This window comes from Nymphalis io, chromosome 1 (assembly GCF_905147045.1).
Source record: "Nymphalis io chromosome 1, ilAglIoxx1.1, whole genome shotgun sequence".
Taxonomy (NCBI): Eukaryota; Metazoa; Arthropoda; class Insecta; order Lepidoptera; family Nymphalidae; genus Nymphalis; species Nymphalis io.
In genome coordinates this window covers 8,655,137-8,671,578 of record NC_065888.1, presented here as the reverse complement: position 1 = coordinate 8,671,578, position 16,442 = coordinate 8,655,137, and the positions used below count along the sequence as shown (strand labels likewise).

Here is a 16,442-nt window from a genome sequence, read left to right as displayed (position 1 = left end):
TTACATATAATTTAATATGAAATCAAAAAACATTGGCGTAAATAGTTATTATGTTTTCTTTTGAATTGTAAGCTAACTTGTGCAGAAATAACGTTTGGATAACGAGTAAAAGAGCTCCCTGGAGATCTGATTGGGTGTAAAATAAAACATTTCGACGAAACTGTTTCAAACATATGAGAACTGTTTGAGTCCACCGTAAAATAAACCTAAAACTTAGCAACAAATGATATACATAGTTTTGTTTAACCTGAATGCTAATTTAACTATTCTAGTTTATTGACCGTAAATGATACAGCTACTAGTTTCAATTGCGTAAATCGGTGCTATGGAATGAAAACAAAATTCACCTTGATTTTGTTAAGGCATGTAAATTAATACCGTAGTTTGGCTTAAGCCGTTTATTAAAATTAAACTCGGGCTGGCGTGGAACTAGGAAGATTAATGATCCCTTGAATACGAAGTTATGTAAAGCGCAAATGGAGTGGGGCTCGTCGAGCCCCATCTTGGCATCATTCCAAAATCACTTGTCTCTCTTTATTTCGCTTTCGCAACTTAAGCTCTAGTTAATGCTGAGTAATTGACAACTATCAACTGCCACTCTTACATCAATGGACATTAAATTAAGAAAATTGAATAAATTGAATCTTCAAAAAATAACTTCAGTAATATTATTGTTACAGATTATTCCATCGCGGATTTATGACGGCCAGTGGTAAGTTTAACAATTCATTATTTAAAATTAGAATTCAGGAATTCTTAACGTGTTTATTTTGTATTACAAAGCACCTTAGAATTTGCCATTGGACAATTTTGTACACCGTTCCTGGCGTGACAAGATGAAAGGAGAAATCAAACAAAACACTGTATCATCAGCTAGAGACGATGCGACGTGCAATTCACAATACACTCGCCCCGAGACAAGTTGGTTAGTTCGTAAGTCTCAAGTTAAATTGTTCCTTTGGGACCAGGACAAATAGGAAACAAGCAAAAACAATAAAAATAGTTCCAAGCATTTGTCGACCGGGACGAATAGCGGACAAATTACGTGAGGAAATTAGACATTCCGGGACATTGTAGTTCAAATAAATGAGAGCCCACTGCCTTTACTTGATCACACAATTTGTGACGCTACGGTCTTTGGATAAGTTCAAACTTCGTTTAGTCTTAAAGTGCAATTGTAACTGTTGACTTAAATAATAATAATCACTATAATTAAATAAAAATGCAATTTATATTCACAGTCTATAATTTAACATTTATAAGTATTTTATTTTACATTTATAACTTGAAATGGCTCAATGACTAGAACATTTTAATTTTAACTGAAAATTACCGGTTCAAACCCAGGCAAGTTCTGAGTTTCCACGTGCTTAAATTGGGCTTATAATTTATTTTGCTTGGCGGTAAGGGAAAACATCGTGAGGAAATATTCGTGTATCGGCTGAAATTTTGTCAAATGAGTATTGACCAAGCGGCATCGGTGCGACGCTGTGGAATAAGATCGTCAAAAGGAGAAGTGATTTAAGTCCAGAATTGGGACAGTTATGGCTTTTACTTATTTTATACATAAATAGTGTACATAAAAGAGTATTATGCTTAAAATAAAATCATAATGTTTTTATTTTCACAAAATACTGTTTTATTATGGCGCTTTACCTACTTATTAAATATTTATAAAGCTTATAATATATTCTAGGTTTACAAAATCCAGTTATTAAAGTAATGCCCCAGTAAATACACTCCTATAAATTTATTAGTATCTGCCAGCCCGTATTGGATTAGAACGTTTCAACCACGCTTACAGCTGCCAAAAAGATACCTAGCTGTTCGAGATAGACGACTTAATTAAACATTTTAAAAAAGTAATATAATAAAAACAAATATAAAACTAACTTAAATATATCTATGTCATATGTATGTATTTATTATAATTAAATTTTGAAAATTTTACTCATTCAAAATATTCAAAAACTGGAAGTTAGAAAAGATAACGTTTATAATAATTGGCCTTAAAAGAAACCCGTTTTGGTTTCCTGTTTTATAAATTTGTCTAATTTCTAAACTAGTCTTCTCAAACACCGTTTATGCTCTCAGTAAAAGGCAAACACTTCGTTCAATTACGAACACGAATGCTGTCGTCGGTAATAACTAACAGTACGTTAAATCTATTCTCTTATTATAAAGGAGAATTTACTGAACTTGGTTTGAAATACATTATAATGACATCTGCGTCCTATCATTTAACTTTATATGTTAAAATTGAACACGTGAAAAAGATTTTAAAATTGTTAGGGTGCATTCTTTGCTATACATTTCCATGGTTTTTTTTTCATATAGCCAAATATTAATATTTTATCAACAGTCACTAACTACGTAAAACAAAAAAAGAGAAAAATAGATTCAGCCATCGTTGAAAATAAAAAATACATGCAACTTTGAATGTAACTTCAATATAATCAAATATTTCTTTTGAAATGACAGTAATAGCACTAATAATAATTTTATATTACATATTGGACATATTCTATGGAAATATATGTACATTAAGAATGTGTAAGACCCACAGTACTATTTACTTTGGCAATAACTCAATGCAGTTTTATTTTTAGTTTTTTTAAGTTTTTAATAAATCTAGAAACTTGTCAAGTTTATAATTACAAACATATAATACCTAAGAATAGAATTACAAACTGAGCATGGGTGTGAAAATAGACATATAATTCCCAGCGCTCGCCTTTATATCATGATTTTTCCGGCTTAAGTCGAGCGTAGCCGGCACGCATGATCGCATATAATGAAAACTATCTGATAGTCTACATCTCCTCGCTTCGCACATTAATAACAATCCGCCGGACCCTTCGCAGTCCGCAAAGATTTCACCAACAATTTGTCCGGGATTCTACCTAATATTATAATAATAACTGAATATTTTTCACAATTCTCACTAACATCTTTATTACTTAAAACAAATGTTTGAGATTTTATGAATACTTTGTTGCTTTGTTATAAAACACGTGAATTTACATCATTTGTTTTCTGTAAATATTCCACAAACCCTTTTGTTTTGAAAAATTTTAAATATACAGCACCGCAGGCTGTGTATTCAATTCAAAGTTTCTTCATTTTAAATTTCAGAGTTGACTTAGTGGTTTTATTTCTCATAAATCACACTTGAAAAGTATTTGCTTAGAAAATGTCCTTTGATATCTGCAATAGTTTTCGATTACGGAAACCTACGATCTCTCGCGTTCAGGTCACGACTCCACTCCAAATCTAAAATTGATTACGAAAAAACACTTTGCTACCGACCGGTCTCGCAAAAAACGAGCCGATCTGCCATTAAATATAATTTATTCATGGTCATTATTATTCTATTCGTATCTAAAAATAATTGTCGAAATGGTATAAAAATATTGTAAAACATTAAATAAGTACGATCATGGTTATAGATAATAATTTGTAAAATCTGTGGAGTTTTTTTGACACCAAATAAAAATTAATACACCTGAAATAGCAATCTAGCGATAGTTATGACAATCTTTATAATGCGTAAAAAAGCAATTAACTGACGTATTAATAGTAATATTTATTTTATATATTCCCCTTTGAAAACTTTTTAAAAATTACATTATATGCAATATAAAATCGTAAGTTTTAGTGTTGTCGTACACAAAAAAATTGAAAAAAAAAAACTACCAGTAGTAAAAAATCTTGTTATTCTGAATATAACAGTAAAGATTGAAACCACGAGACCACATTTCTTTCTAAATAATACCAATAACCTTAGTTGTTACGGTACAATGATATTTTCCGCATCCGTATTTTGTGGTTGTAAATACAAAGTACATGCTATAGACATCGAAGAAAATGTCAAGGAAATCATGCGCATCGTTAACTAGGATGAGCTTTGTTCAAAACCTTTCATTCACCATCTTTTTGAAATGCCACGTTATTGTGAAAGTATAGATATTAAATTTAAGAAGTTAAGTTTAATATTTTTTTACGAATGATTTAATTCTAACACAGCTTGAAAATTTGTAACTACGTCTGAAATAAATATGTTTCTTTTTATTTTAAATTTCATAATAAATATCTTACTTTACTCAGATATTTTAAAATGTCGGTGTCATTGTCTTAGTGCGATATGTATTTACGAAAAAAAAAACCTACATGTTTATGCGAATCTCATCTCGTTGTGTCTAATGTAATTAGTTCATTACTTTGTCTCGTCTGCTCAAAGTACTGTTCATATACATGTATGAACAGTATTTTATTTTCTTCTAAGCATCTCAAAACGAAAAGGGCGTATTCATCAATCATTATTATCAATGGTAAGAAAAAAAATTAGTAGAAATTCATAAAAAATAAAAAGTAATTTTAATTACCCTTAAAACTTCAAAAAAAAAAATATATTTTTTTAATTAAACGTTGAGAAAACTTTATATTGTGAATCAAGCATGTATAAATAAAATTAATTTTTTTCCTCTTAACTATACATACACATTTAGCATTAATTAAAACTGTTATAAATATTTTAGCTAACTAAATCATAAATAACAACAAATTATTAGAAAATTATTTAGCCATGAGAAGCTTAAAAATAATGTAATAGCCACTTAATCCCTGTAATGTATTAAAAATAAATATCAGTATTATTGACAGAACACTATTACGCCTTGCGTGACCGATGAGGCTTAAGAAACGTTCTTATTGCACGTTGTCCTTAACTTTTCAACGACAGAATAGTCCGCCTACCTATCAATTAATTTAAAAGTTGTTCTTTGTCAATAACTTATTCGTAAGCCTACCTATTCAATCAAGCGTCTTTGTTTTACGATTTTCATTAACGCTTGTTTGTAAATATCGTTACGTCAGCGTATCGTATTGAATTATTCGTGTGCTCTCAAATCTAGAGTACACTCATCGAACCGGACTCATGGTTGACATCCAATTAGCCCATTGCCCCTATACCTCTTCCCGCTCTTCTATACCCCTCTAACCCGCACTCCTGGACCCATCTATCTTTATTCGACAGGATTGCCCCGTACCTAAACCCTCGAAGCGTATAAGTGTCGATAGCGATTGAGCCCCATATTTGTCGCTAACACACGTTCGATAAAACTGCGGACGTGTGTTTCACATTAACACTAAAAGCTATTACAACAATTACTCCTCGATTGAAAAATGGAAGGATCATAAAAATTTTCAACAAGCCAAATACCAATATATCATAAATTATTATGGCCATATTTTTGGTTTTACGACGCTCAATCTAAATCCAGTACCAAACGAACTATATTTCATGCTCAAATTTCGAAACGCAAAATCAATCATCAAAACCAATTGACTATATTTTATCAATATAGTAGTTTTAGAAGTTATGATGAAGTTAGTCGATTAAATTTATTATTCTTTAAGCTTGACTTAAAACAGTCATCTGAACTACAACAATTTTAAAGATAGTTAGAGTTGAGTTTGTTCAAACAAACTGTTCTCGTCTGTCAAGGTTATGGCTATTCTGAGAGTATCTTTTAACACCGACTCTGACTCAGTCGTTTGTGATTCACCGACGGTTTATTACACTGATTGTTCATAGATATAATGATGAATTACGATTCCATTGATTCACATAAACGAACAAAAAAAACGAAATATATTCTCAAAACAGATACTGTGTACAAGATATAAGTCATAGTATAAATATGTTCATTTATAATATTAATTATCTTTTTTTTGTAATTGGAACAAAAGGTGGTCTTAATAGCGTAAGGGTGGTCTTAGTAGCGTAAGCATTCTCTACCAGTCAACTTTTATTCTAATCAGATATACATGAAGCCGGCTGCTATTAAATAATTCTCAAATAAACTTCACGCAAACGTAATATAAATATTAATTCTAATAAAAATGACCGCAATATATCTAAATAATCTAATAGATATGTACTGATGATGTTTAGACCCTAAAGGCTACAACAAACAATAATCATTAACAAATAATTTCAATCTCTAAAGTTCTAAGACTAGACAGTGTAACTGATGTTTTGAATAGAGCCCTAAAGAGGCCGTGGCCCCGAAGTTGACATTCAGTGTAGCTGCAATAGAGTGTTATGCAAAAGCGGTTATGATGCAAACGGAGTGGTGGCTTCTTCATTCGCCGGAGTGTGCCATCGCCATGCCATTCACGTAGCCGGCCGCAGGCTCACGCGCTCAGCGGCTAAAGCTTACAGAGATTAAGTAAACGAAAATAGAGCGCTGCTACATGTCAAAAGCCGTCTGATGCTTCATATTACATTACATTTTAGTCTCAGCGTGTTTGTCTTAAGAAACTCAAAGACGAATTAAACAAAGAGATTTGTTGATTTATGTAACATTTATATACACATCATAAATGAACTTGTAAAATTATTTGTATATTTGTTATAAGTGAAGAGAATAAGAGTTTCTTGAGAGTGACATTTTTTCCTTTATTAATTCATTAACGTTAAATCTTTTGACTTTTTTATATTACATACAAATGCCAAACAAAGGCACAAACATTTATTTATATAAATGAGTATTAGTTGAACATTTATAATGAAACCAAAACCGTAATTTATATAAAATCAGTTTTAAAGATTAAACTAAATTGCCTTATCTATCGGTTGACTGATCACGAAAATCTTGATATCCCATGAAAAGTAAAGTCTACATTGAGTAATGGTTGCCGCGGTCGACTAGGAGACCAATATAAATCCGATCTTCCACAAAGAGCTATATTCTGAACTGTAAACTACAATCACTGCTCTCATAGTATAAACGTTGTTGTCCAAAAAATACAGCTCATACCTATAAATATAAAATTTATTAAGTAAAATCAAGCGAACATTAGTCTCTGTTTTTGAGAAGACGCTCATCATTAATAATAGTAAAGCAGTGATTATTCGATGGACAGACAGCCTTCTGTCCTTAAGCGGAGAAACCGGGAGTATTGGCGAGAAAGGGCGAGGATGCGTTCTCGGTAACAAATGACACGGTCTTTAGGAAAGCCAAATGCCCGTCTTGGCAAACTGGTCTTATTCCATCATTAATTTTACGCCATTCTTTATTTACTTTCATTCCATGATTTATTTAGATTTTAGGTAATAGTTTAAAAAAACTAAAATTAAAGCTATATGACTGTACATAGTTATTTAGTATGTGATTGTACCTGTCTCTTATTTATCGGTCTAAATTATTGTTTTCCTTCTAGGAAAAATAACCTTTTGTACTTGGTTCTTTTTTGTCATTTTTTACATATATTTAATTTATATTAGTGTTTAATAATGTGTTAAATAAAAAAATCGTGTACATAGTACTAACTATGTTTTAATATGTAAAAAAGAATAAGTTATATATATATATATATATATAACTTATTATATATAGGTTTTTATATATATATATATATATATATATATATATATATATAAACCTACAAGTGGATAAGCTTAAATAAACAAATCAAACAAATGTCACATAAATAAACAGTACGAGTGAACGTCACTTCCCTGAACAATATCCACTTATGAATTACAAATACGGACTCAGTAAACTATTGGTCCAAGACCCGTTACAGACTCTTTAATTATTATAATTTATTCTGTTCACATTTCTTAAGAGCTTTGGCACACAAACACGTATAGCTCTGATTACGTAACGGAAACCATATATCTCTTCGTTTTTTGATAAATAATTTTGTAAGCAATATAACAAAATCAAAATAAATCTTATTTAAGTAGGCTTAAGTAATTGTAAAGCTCCGTTCAGAATGTACAATCCAGAAGAATAAGCTAGAAATTGAGGAGAAACTACTAAGGTACAGCTATAAATTGTTATGATACGATTATGTACGAATATGCTGTACATTAAAATCAACGAATGGTTATTCAACTCTTACTCCTCCTTTCTATCAACGTTGTCTCCATAATTTTAAAATTTATTTACAGAATTCTTATTATAGATCAGACGAAAACAGGAGTGGGTATAACGGTAAGCAACCGAGTGGGTTGACCTCCAGGCCACCTCTCACGGCTCCAGATTTTCAGCTGCAAGAGCAGGATATGTCATACTTCATTCACAGTGCAAAAATAATTGCCAATTTTAAAAGACATAAGAGTTCTCCCTACTTATAATTCTAACGCGAATTTCAAGGTCCCGAGTTTTCAATGCTCGGCCTCCATTTGACTTGAGACGTCACTACAACAAAACTAAAACTTCTATAAGTAACCTATATGTATGACCTTCCTAGAATATAAATATAAGAAAACTTAACATTAAACGTCATTTGAAGTGCTGCTTGATTTAAACAATAATTTCACTATCAAACAGCAGAAAACAGTAATCAATCACTCCTATAGTTTGGCTCAGAATTGTATTCGTACACAAAAGAATCTTTTCTTTTATATCCGTTCTCTGATTAATGGATTTTCTTTCTTCGTGACAATTTTAAGACATTATATGCCATATCGTATTTCAAGTTCCTTTGATTCCAATAAAGCATATATAAAAATAAGTCACTCATAGTGATTATAAATACTAATTTTACTTAACGTATTTAGAAAAAAAAATGTTGTTTTCTATATTTATTAATAGTATTATATTTTTTATAGAAAAGAATGATAATGTGCCCAAAAAAATTGTCATGAGTGAGCGACGAAATGATAAATTACTCACAAAATGTCACTAAATAAGGAATACGAAGGCCGTCAGCCGTGACCTTACGAGTCCCAAGAAAATTTGAAATCCATTTGCCATCTACGCGCGTGAAAAATTTGGGTGCATCAAGAATATAATACAAGTTATTTCCCTGGAGATAGTTGTTGTGGTCATACATTTATTTATTTATTTATATGTAAGTATGTGTCTTGCTTCCCCCTTCCTTCTTAAGTCCACGCGAGCTGGTTCTCGATGTCACCGCCTAACTGTGACATCAATTCCATCGCGCACAAAGAAATTTGGCAACTCCTTTCTTTGTCGCACTACCAAAAAATGGAATTCCTTACCAGCTCACGTGTTCCCCTCTTCTTACAACCCGGGTTCCTTCAAACGAGGCGTGAAGAGGCATCTTGCGGGCCGGCAAGGCGGTGACGGCTAGTACAGAACATTCTTCCCGACTGTACTGGCCGTCGTTGCGTTTGGACTCTACTACCACTTACCATCAGGTGGAGTAGAGTCATTTGCCATCCCGGACATATAAAAAAAAAATACGCACGTACATAAATACTACCTATATTTGTAAGTGTAATAATTTATTATTATTTTTCTTCTGCAATTATATATTACTTACTCTATTCAATTTCAAAATAATTTAATAATATTCATGTCATCCATCGATGGCATATATATATGTCATCATATAACTGCAGATCTAGATCCTTAGCTGATTTTCGTTCCCACTCCTAGCACAAGAATAACGCTTAATTACTAAATACTAGCAATGTCTCAAATGACCATTAGTATAATTCTTTTAAAATATTATGTTTATAATATTCAAACATTATAAATAAAATCCTAATAATAAAATGCAGTGATATAGTGCACTACTAATATTAAATTAACGGATTTTTTTGTGCGTTGGTCCGGAGAGAGGAAGCCGTCTCGACACGCTCTGCGATTACCAGTTTATACAAATATTCAGTTTTATTTTAACCCACACAAACTGTAAGAAATAAAGTTTAATACAAGTAACAAAATTAAATAATTTCATTCTTCAAGTTTTATTCAGTGTGTGAGTCAAATCTTACAAATGAATCCAATCATCCCATCGAACTACAATTTGCACAACTTCCATATTATATGTGATGGTGATGACAACACTTTCTAGCACTACAATACCATGAGCATAATAATTAAAACCTCATAGTAAATTTATTATGTGTATTTTTTTTATAATCACTATAATCTATATGATACCTTGGTTCTACGCCTGGTCTCTCCCGTTCGTGTCAGATTGTCGTCAAATCGATCTATTAAAATGAGAAAATAGATACATTTGATACAGGTGACTGATTTTTAGGATTAGCTGCTGTAGCAGAATGTGGTCTGAAGGATATTACTATTACAGAGTGCATTGATGTCTAAATCCGACACTGAAAAGAGTATCGAAAAATGACCAAACGAAACTAATATATTATATATATTCCAGCCTTTTGCCGTCCACTGCTGGACGAAAGCCGTCCCTATAGAATCTGCCCAAGATCGGGATGGTTGGAATTCTATGGAGGAGGCTAAATATATATATAAGATATTTATTCTTATTCAAAATTATCTAGTTATCATAACTAACCAACGATAATTTTAATTGTACGTTATAATCAATAACTTATATTGTTGTAACAGAAATACTGTCATATTAAAACCCAACGCTCCAATTATTTTCACGGTAACAAATAACAGCCGTTATTTCTGAAATTAAAATGTTGTCAGGCCTATTAGCTATTTAATACTGTCTCGTCCTAATAACTTTTAAAATTAACGTTTCAGACGCAATAGGCCGAGGAATACAGGAAGAGTCAAATATTGAGTTTAGTTCCATTTGTCGAACAAATAATTGTATAGCCATAGTCCATGTCAGCCAACGTCATTAAACAGCGTTATTGATTTGATCATAATACTCGTATATATTATCACATTATTTATTTAGATACAATTATAACACCAAGTCGATGCCACCTTCCTAGGAAAAGGTATCCGTTTCAAAAAAAAAATTAATATTAACATTTAAAAAAATATTAATTAAAAAGACAGATAGTAAAAAGTTATTATTCATGAAGTATAAATTTATTATGTATTTACACGAGAAAAGGTGTACTTACTGGTTCTTTTTGGAATAATCTCAATTTCGGTAGTAGCTTTATATTTCATTATTGAATCCTGTTTTATGACGATTAAATAATGCCTCTACAAACCTACTTGAATCAAGTATAATTAGACTTTTTTTTTTACTTAATTGCACGATTTCTTAAAGGAAGAAAACTAATGATTATAAATGATGATAAATACTTAAACTATTTTTATATAAGTTTTATTATTATAAAATGTATATATAACCATACTAACATAAATATTAAAAGCGATATTTAATAACGAGAAATTACACAGAAACCTAATTTTGAAAGACCTTAAATACTGAATGTAGACAAGTCAAATACCTGAGAAAAATATTAAATCTACAGCAACGACATTCTTCCACGTAAGTTCTAAACATCAATTACTTTTAAGGGGAGAATGTATCAGATCAATAGAAGCAAAAAAATTGTGCGTACAACATGGTCGGTCTAATTTACGCAGCACAAAGATTTTTTTATAACATAAGAAATACTAAATTGACTCACAAAAATTACTGATTCCAATTATGAAAATTTAAATAGATATTTTTGTTTTGGCAACATCATTCATAATTATTACCATTTTAATAAAATTCATCATTCTTGATAAGAAATCAAAAATGTTCTTACACAAATTATTATACAACTAAGTTCTATCAGACGATCAGGCTAATTTCTAACATCTCAAAGATTAGGTGCACGTAATAAACCTCTTTTTTGTTATATTATAGTTATATTTTTAAGTGAGCAAATAAAAATATATAAAAATGAAGGAATTCAGTCAAAATTCATTAATAAATATTTAAAAATATTTAGGTACCTCTCGGTTCGTTTCCAAATATGAAAGTTAATAATTTTGTAAATTGTGTAACTAAATCATTTAACAAAAAATGTTTGTCAACATATTCTGATGGAAAATCCATCTTGATTTAATATCTCAAAAATATATAATACTTTGTATGTACATTTCAAACTTTAGTTTATATTAACTTTATGTAATAGTATTATAACAATAGGATTGGGAAAACATCTTTCTTATAACATTAATTTCATTTTTTACTTAAATAAAAAATTGTATTTGTTGTTCGTTATTAGAAACAGTTTTGGGTTTATATATTCATAATAATCGTTAAATAAATAATCAAATATTTTTTATCTTACGGTAAACCGTATAGTCACAATTTTTTATTCATTCAAATAGCCAGTTTCCCGATCATTACGACACTTGCGTTGTTAAAGTTTATTACCACAACGCGTGAGGCTCTTGCGTAAGAGGAGAGGAGACGTTCTAACTCGTCTGATGCATAAGCTATCAAACGGACTTCGTTGTACGCGGGTCGACGTTCGATTGAGTAACAAATTACAACCATTGGTTACACAATAACTATCAAATTAAAAACCGATACATTTTAAAAGGGCGAAGTCTTTAACGGAGCTATAAGTATAATAATACCATACGCACTGTTACGTGACTTTGTTACATCGCAAAGGATTATCATTCCTAGAACCATAGAAACTTGTTGTAATGTAAACGTGGCAAAATGTAAACCGGCTCTATCGCAAAAACCCATCTCGACCATTGAATGATACATTCACCTGTCACAGAACATTTTACAAATTCCATCCATCATTTAAACTTCAATACAAGCTGCATCTTATGTGCAACAAGAAACGGAGATATGTGAATTGTAGTAATAAATATAAATTAGAATTCCTAGATGAGACTGGACATGCATTGAAATTTAAAGCACATTTCATTTGAATAAATTATAACATTAAATTCATAATTCACCTTTGATATGTTAAACCAGTATAATTGCAACGATACGAAACGTACTATTTTTAATTTACGTGAACGTGTTAATCAAGAATGCTTTGGTATTTATTGACTAGTTTGATATTGCCGACGTCATTAATATTCAATATCAATGTAGCGTGAAATAATTTGAAGCATTTTCCAGGGGCTATCAATCTGGGCCGTTAATGAGATTCGGGCGGGCTGCGACCGGAGCCCGAGCCGGGCGACTGCGTCGACCAATTTGTGCCCCATTGCACCTCGCTAATTAAATGTTGCAAGCTTTAACATTATCCATAATACTCAATACTCTAATTTATAACATGATAATGTTCCTATACAGACGAATACTCGTTTATACGTGACATTGTCAGTATTATTGTGATAAATATTCTTTTGATTAAAATTGCCATTTACGACATGAGTAATCTGCTTGAAATTATATTAACGATCACTCAAATAACTTTTAAATCAATGACTCATATTATTTAAACACCCAATGATTATTGAATACATCTCTTATTGTGAATCTGAATTCATAACTGTTATCAATCAAAAATGATATGAAAAAACTATATAAAAATGAAATTAATGATATTCGTTTCATGTTATAGAGTATCTCTTAAAAAAAATGAAAGTGAGTAATGAGTGTTACTTAAATACTACACTTATCATATCACATATAACTCTGAATTCTGATGACTCATTTGCAAACAATAGACCCGCCGGAAGCAATTGTTATGAGTTCAGTAACTTTCTCCAAAACATTGTTTCTGTCGCTTATTACGAGATTAGACGAGTTTTCATTTTTAAAATGTCAGCTTGAATTTATTTGTTGTTTCCTTTCATATGTTTTAGTTGACGAACGGATACAGACGATAGTATAGTCCTATTTTTATGTTTAATTTTACTTATTTTATTTTTTCAAATAGTGTCTACTGTGCGATTCTAATTTCTCAGTTTCCGAATTATTGACCTTATTGACATTATTTGTGATATTAAAAAATAATAATGGTTTTATTTTTTTGAATCGAAACTATCATCCTATTTTATTTCTTTATTTGACATAATAAACAGTAATAGTGATAGTAACAGCCTGTTCATGTCACACTGCTGGGCTAACGCCACCTCTTCCTTTTGAGGAGAAGGTTTGGAGTTTATTCCACCACGCTGCTCCAATGCGGGTGGGTAAAATATACATGTGGCAGAATTTCAATGAAATTAGACACATGCAGGTTTCCTCACGATGTTTTCCTTCACCGTCAAGCACGAGATGAATTATAAACACAAATTAAGCACATGAAAATTCAGTGGTGCTTGCCCGGGCTTGAACCAACGATCATCGATTAAGATTTACGCGTTCTAAGCACTAGGCCATCTCCACTACTTAATAAACAGTTAACGACACGAAAAAAGGATATACACCAATGAAAATTAAGTCTTTCACCAAAACGTGTACATCAAGAACAAGTGCTGCTATTTTTGATTTGCAGTCTAAATACTGAATAATACAAAATACTGTAGTGTTTACAGTATGTAAATATACCACCGTTGGGCTAAGGAATCCTCTACTTTTTTTAGGACAGGGTTTAATGATCACAGTATGATCCTACGATGCGGGTCCGTCAATCATGAGATTAATGATAAGCACAAATTAAGCACATGAATATTCAGTGTTGATTGCCTGGGCTTAAATCCGCAATAATCAGTTCAGATTTATTTGTTCAACCCAATGGATCATCTCGACTTATTAAATAGACAAAATAATTTAAAATATAAGCTATTTTTGATGTTACACATCGACATATTCGTAAGATTATCTAAGCAGTGATTGTAGACATAAGTTTCAATCTGGGTATTTCCTGCGCCTCTGACGTCTCAATTGCTGCTCTTTTGTAATCAACAATTGTGCCAGGCTGAGAAAAGCTTCCGACACACTCAATAGCAATGTGATCAAATTCCTAGTTATTTTAGCCTTGTTATGATTACGATGATTACGAAAACGATCTCCTTGAATAACATTGATATATTTTTTTATTTTCACACGCTATGTTGAATAATAATTGGCTTTGAAATCATTGAGAACTTCTTTCATTGTTTAAAGCATATAAATAAACTTAAACATGCTTATACTAATACACTTACTGAATCCTTACACTCTAGAGGAGACAGTTTGAAGCTTCCACCACACTGTTCCAATATGCGTTGGTACACATGGTATGAGAATTACATCCGACACACGCAGATTTCCTTCACCGCCGAACACTAGATGAGCGAAACACAAATTAAATAAATGAAAACTCAGTGACACTTGCTCGGCTTTGAACCGGCCACCTGGGTTTACCATTCACATGTTCTTGCCACTGGGCTATGCACAGCTGTATTCACACGGTACACATTTTTCACAAACTGCTTAACATATATTTTTTATTTTTTTTTATTAAATTTTTTTTAAACAATAATGAGTATTCGTTAACATATTTAAACAATATTAATTAGAACATTTTAATAATGTTATAACATGCAAGCTAAGTGACCTACATCAAACGATCGCTGTACAAATTTTAAGCGGTCATCTAGGCCGGCCTATTGTCTGCAAAGTATACACGTAACAATTTATCTAAGTATCGCAATGTATACCGACGATTGCACGCCTAATAGGATCCCGCTTCACAACATACATTAAAAGTGCATTAAATTCCATTTAACCGCGTACAAAGCAAGGCTTGTTAAGTGATTGAAATATAGCTCTCGTGTTTCATGCCATAGCCATGTGAAATCCTTACCTGAAGAATCGCTAAGCGAATAAGTCACAACCTTATTATAAGAAATATATATTACATTGAATTCATAATGAATTCTAGCGGCACGTAATTCTAATTATTTGTATTTAATCTAAAAAATTTTTTTATTGTAACTTATTTTATTACTATATTTTTCGTGTATGTTTTACGTATTATCATAAAACGTAATATATATTTTTATTGTGATAGAAATAATTATGAATGTGCATGAATAACACCTAGTACACAATTTCAGTTTTCAAATGTGATATTCCCAATGTTCTCTGTAAAGCGTTAAAACTGCTTTTTGCTCTGCATTTCAAGATTCTATATCAAAATCAAATACTTTATTCAAATAAGCTTTTACAAGCACTTTTGAATTTTCATTCTTCAAGATTAAATTTATTGTAAAGCTACCATCGGTTCGGAGTGTAGATTCTACTGAGAAGAGCCGGCAAAAAACTCAGTAGTTACTATTTTTTCAAAATTGATCAAAACTATACCTTTATTTTATCATCATAATCAATTTCATACAAGATATATAGGTAGTCGGATCAGCGACTCAATATAATATTTTCAGTAGAATTTTATGAATGATTTGTGTTTGAACAATTAGAAACGTGTTTTACGAAATAGAAGGTTTCATACACAATCAATTTGCAATGGGTAAACTTGGCTCTTGGCATTACAAGATATTAGTATTTTTTAATTTGTGTACAATAAAAAGTATAAATAAAATTAAAAATAATGTACCATGTTTTACATATGGCTTTAACCATTAAGATACTAATATTAAAATTATTTCACAATACTTTCACTTAATAAATAGTTGTTTCAATTTATTCATTTTACAGCTTATCTTGCTATCACTAATGCGAGAGCGCCGCGAGGATCGCTGCAGGCGGCTCTTAAAGAATACAATGGCTCAAACGCATAGAGAATATACCTATCTAAAACAATTGCTTTACATCTGATGATTTTCTAAATAATTATGAATGTCACGGCTGGGAACAAAGGCGGC

At 31.2% G+C, this 16,442-nt stretch overlaps 1 protein-coding gene across 1 annotated transcript in view; it reads left to right on the top strand.

Moving 5' to 3' along the window:
* The first annotated feature begins 692 nt into the window (after nt 1–692).
* The window catches only part of LOC126770051 (semaphorin-1A), a 45,151-nt gene continuing 29,401 nt past the window's right edge, over nt 693–16,442 (top strand). The window contains exon 1 of the mRNA XM_050489312.1: nt 693–712. The gene's annotated coding sequence lies outside the window, so the exon portion shown is untranslated. The remainder of the gene's footprint in view (nt 713–16,442) is intronic.